Source organism: Chiloscyllium plagiosum, unplaced genomic scaffold (genome assembly GCF_037043375.1).
Source record: "Chiloscyllium plagiosum isolate Xiang-an unplaced genomic scaffold, Cpla_swu_hap1 HiC_scaffold_27, whole genome shotgun sequence".
Taxonomy (NCBI): Eukaryota; Metazoa; Chordata; class Chondrichthyes; order Orectolobiformes; family Hemiscylliidae; genus Chiloscyllium; species Chiloscyllium plagiosum.
Genome location: NW_028270165.1, coordinates 41,852,834 through 41,857,706, shown reverse-complemented (window position 1 = coordinate 41,857,706; position 4,873 = coordinate 41,852,834). Strand labels below are relative to the sequence as shown.

The following is a 4,873-nucleotide window of genomic DNA, read 5'->3' as shown; positions in this document are numbered from 1 at the left end:
TTGGCAGGTAGGACAGGTCAGCTGGAAGGTTTGAACTGAACCAAGGTGGGGGGAGGGGAATGTTGACTGGTGAAGTCCACATTCATGTCCTGGGATTGAATTTATCCGAGGCGGAAGATGGGGCATTCTTCCTCCAGGCAACGGGTGGGGAGGGAGCGGCGATGGAGGAGACCCAGGACCTGCATGTCCTCGGCAGAGTGGGTTGGGGGGTGGGGTGGGGGGTGTTGAAATGTTGGGCCATAGAGCGATGGGGTTGATTGTTACGGGTGTCCTGGAGATATCCCTTCAAGCGCCGTGACTTGACACTGCGAGGAGTGTCCAGCCTCCCCAATGTGGAGGAGACCGCATCGGGAACAATGGATACAAGAAATGACATTGTTGGATGCACAGGTGAAAGCTTGCTGACGACCGCGGACGAGGTTCGATTTCCGGGCAGGGAAATAATTTTTAGTAGAGCTGACAGCATGCACCCGCATCTCCCTGGTGGTCTAGTGGTTAGGATTCGGCGCTCTCACCGCCGCGGCCCGGGTTCGATTCCCGGTCAGGGAAGCCATTTTCAGGGGTGCAAGCTACGCATTCTTCTTAAATGCGCTATGCAATTATTTATAGTAGTTTCTGGGTGCTGCAGTGTTTCGTGGCTCGTTGAAATAGTGTCCTGATTCAGATTTGTTTGTATGTGCAGGGATGATTACTTCCGTAGTTAAGTTCTTGGTTCGTGCGGGTTGTTTTCCTGTAGACGCTGTTTTGAATTTACCATTGACTGTTCGCTCCACTGTGACATCTAGAAATGGCACTTTGTTGTTGTTCTCCTCTTTTGTGAATTTTTTGTCAGCGAGGATATTGTTGATGGTGTTGTAGGTTTCCTCTCATTTGTTTCATTTTTTGATGACAAAAGTGTCATCACTGTAGCGGACCCAAAGTTTGGGTTGGATCCTTGGAAGGGCTGTTTGTTCGAGTCTCTGCATTATTGCTTCTGCTCGGAATCCTGATACCAGTAGTTTCATGGGTATTTCGTTGATTTGTTTGTAGGGCTTGTTACTGAATATGAAGTGGGTGGTAAGACACAGTTCCACGAGCTGGATAGTGCTATCTTTGCTGATGAAGTCGGCGCTGTGTTTGTGTCTTTGGTTCTTCGAGTAGTGTCTCCAGTTTTCTTTGGCCACGTTGATGTTAATGGATGTGAACAGGGCTGTTATGTCAAAGGACATCATTATTCCATCCTCTTCTATCTTAGTGTTTTTGGTGTTCAGGAATTCTTGGATGGAGTAAATGGAGTGGCGTGAATCTTCGACTTGGTGTTTTAGTCTTCAGTGGAGGCCTTTGACTAGTCTGTATATTGGTGTTCCAAGTAGTGAGACTGTGGGCCTGAGGGGGGCTCCTGGTTTGAAAAGGAGAACAACAACAAAGTGCCATTCTTAGATGTCACAGGAAAGCGAACAGTCAATGGGGAACTTCAAACTGGCGTCGACAGAAAAACAACACACACAAAACAAATACTGAACCACAGAAGCAATCGTCCCAACACCCACAAACGAGGCTGCATCAGGACATTATTTCAACGAGCCACTACACACTGCAGCACAGAGGAACTACGAAGAGCAGAAGAGAAATACGTATATAGTGTAATTAAGGAGAACGGGTACCCAATAAACCCAGTCCGCCGATTTCTCATTGATGCTTCCAAGCTGACTCTCAAAAATTCGCTTTGTCCCACCATTCTTTCCTGTTTGGTTTTTGTGGGTTTTGAAAGCTTTCCCAATCCTCTGTCTGAGTATTGGAGTTGCAAAGTTATGTTGTGGCTGTAGAGGACATTGGTTAGACCACTTTTGGAATATTGTGTGCAATTCTGGTCTCCCTCCCATCAGAAGTATACTGTGAAAATTGAAAGGGTTCTGAAGCACCAGTGGGTCCACAGAGGGGAAGAGGCCCTTCTGCTGCCCTGCGTATGGGAAGGCCTTCAGTGATTCCTCTGCCCTGCTGACGCACCAGTTGGTCCACTCCGTGGAAGGCTGTTCTCCGGCCCCAAGTGCGAGATGGCCTTCAGCAGTTCTTCCCACCTGTTGAGACACCAGTGGGTCCACACTGAGGAGAGGCCGTTCTTCTGCCCCGAGTGCAGGAAGGGATTTGCTCTTCCCTCCGATCTGCTGCCCCATTGCGGGGTCCACATGGGAGAGAGGTCGTTCAGTTGCCCTAAGTGCAGCAAGGCCTTCAGCAATTCCTCAAACTCTGCTGAGACACCAGTCCGTCCACACCGGGGAGAAGCCGTTCTCCTGCCCCGACTGTGGGAAGGGCTTTATCCGCTCCTCCAGCACCAGCTGGTCCACACGGGGGCGGGGGGGGGGGGGGGGGTGGAGGCCATTCTGCTGACCTGAGTGCGGGAAGGCCTTCAGCAATTCCTCCACCCTGCTGAAACACCAGTGTGTCCTTCAGCAGTGGGAGGCCCTTCAGCTGGCCCGAGTGTGGGAAGAGGTTCAAGTTTGGTTGCAACTTGCAGAAGCACCAGCGGGGGCACTACTGCTCATTGAGCCAGGGACTGCACATTGCCAATGAAATGATCCAAAGAAACCGAAGACCGCAAGACCATCGGAGCAGAAGTTAGGCTGTTGGGCCCGTCGAGTCTACTCTGCCATTCGTTATAGACAAAATTAGTGCAGATGAGATTCGCTACAGTAAACAGGCCATTTGTCCCAACAAGTCCACACCGACCCTCCGCAGAGTTACCCATCCAGACCCATTTGCCTCTAACTAATGTACCTAACTCTATGGGCAATTAAGCATGGCCAATCTACATGACCTGTACAGCTTTGGTTTATGTAAGAAGACAGGATCACCCAGAGAAAACCCATGCAGACACTGGGAGAATGTGCAAACTCCTCACAGACAGCCATACAAGGCTGGAATCAAACCTGGATCCCGGGCGCTGTGAGGCCGCAGTGGTAACCACTGAGCCACTACATATTGCAACCCGTAGTTGAAAGCAGGAGGTTGGGAGAATACAGCAAGCCAGGCAGCACCAGCATATGGAGTAGTCAGCGTTGGGTATTAACCCTTCTTCAGGACTGAAACGTTGACTTCTCCATGAGAAACGATTTATGAAAATGATGCTGGGGGTTGTAGGGTTTGAGCTCCAGGGAGAGGCTGAATAGGCTGGGGCTGTTTTCACTGGAGCATCGGAGGCAGAGGAGTGACCTAATAGAGGTTACAAAATCTTGAGGGGCATGAACAGGGAAATAGACAAGGTCTTTTCTCTGGGGTGGGGGAGTCCAGAACTAGAGTGCATAGGTTTAGGGTGAGAGGCGAAATATATTAAAGGGACAATGTCTTCATGCAGGAGGTGGTACATATGAAATGAGCTGCCAGAGTATATGGGTCAGGTGCTGTCAAATGATACAAGATTAATTTAGGATACCAGGTCAGCATGGACAAGTTGGACCGAAGGGTCTGTTTCCATGCTGTAATGACTTTGACTACTGGTCCTGATGTAATTTTAAAATAGAGTCCAAGTAAATTTGAATAGTTCAATCTTATTGAGCTCACTTCCTGAAAAGTTTCAAATGAATCATCTGAGCGATACTGTTTAAACATGCTAAGTTGGACAAAGTATCCCATCAAGTTCAAGATAAACACAGAGTTGAAGACGTCAGAAGTCAGAAAACCAAGGGGAGCAAAACTGATCACAATATTCCAGGTGCAACCTCATCAACGTCCTGTATAACTACAACATAACTTGCCAACATCTATACTCAGTTCTCTAATTGATGAAGGCCAGTGTGCTGAAACCTTTCTTGGTCGGCTGCAAAGGGACTTGGATATGATGCAGAGCTGGGCTGAGGAATGGCAGATGGAGTTCAACCCTGCCAAGTGTGAGGTTGTCCATTTTGGAAAGACAAATAAGAATGGGGAATACAGGGTTAATGGTAGGGTTCTTAGTGAGGTGGTGGAACAGAGGGATCTTGGGGTCTATGTTCATAGCTCTTTGAAAGTTGCCACTCAGGTGGATAGAGCTTGTAAGAAGGCCTATGGTGTATTAGCGTTCATTCGCAGAGGGATTGAATTCAAGAGTCGTGAAGTGATATTGCAACTGTACAGGACTTTGGTTAGGCCACATTTGGAGTACTGTGTGCAGTTCTGGTCGCCTCACTTTAGGAAAGATGTGGAAGCTTTGGAGAGGGTGCAGAGAAGATTTACCAGGATGTTGCCTAGAATGGAGTATAGGTCGTACGAGGATAGGTTGAGATGCTAGGCCTTTTCTCATTGGAACGGCGAAGGATGAGGGGTGACTTGATAGAGGTTTATAAGATGATCAGAGGAATAGATAGAGTAGACAGTCAGAAACTTTTTCCCCGGGTACAACAGAGTGTTACAAGGGGACATAAATTTAAGGTGAGGGGTGGAAGGTATAGGGGAGATGTCAGGGGTGGGTTCTTTACCCAGAGAGTGGTGGGGGCATGGAATGCGCTGCCTGTGGGTGAGGTAGAGTCAGAATCTTTGGTGACCTTTAAGTGGCAATTGGATAGGTACATGGATGGGTGCTTAAGCTAGGACAAATGTTCGGCACAACATCGTGGGCCGAAGGGCCTGTTCTGTGCTGTATTGTTCTATGTTCTATGTTCTATTGCCTTGTGTACCGATGTTGCCAGAGATGTAGGACCTACTTTAAACTGATGCACAATTCAGCTGCTGGGTGCCCAGAAGCAGAGTCGTGCTGCGTGAGTGTGCTGGGCACGTAACAAGAGGTCAATTGGTCAAAACCGTGTGATGCTATTGCTCAATGTCTCTATAAGCTGCTTTCATTTGCAAAGGTGCTCTGTTCTGTATCTTGACTTTGCATCTGCTTCCCAAAGCTTCTTCAGTGGAGGAGTGGTAGTGGCAT

The 4,873-nt window shown here is 48.5% G+C and overlaps 1 non-coding gene across 1 annotated transcript; it reads left to right on the top strand.

Moving 5' to 3' along the window:
• Window positions 1-477: 477 nt before the first annotated feature.
• On the top strand, window positions 478-549 carry trnae-cuc (transfer RNA glutamic acid (anticodon CUC)). Its single transcript has one exon. It is a non-coding gene; the product is annotated as a tRNA-Glu (tRNA).
• Window positions 550-4,873: the final 4,324 nt, after the last annotated feature.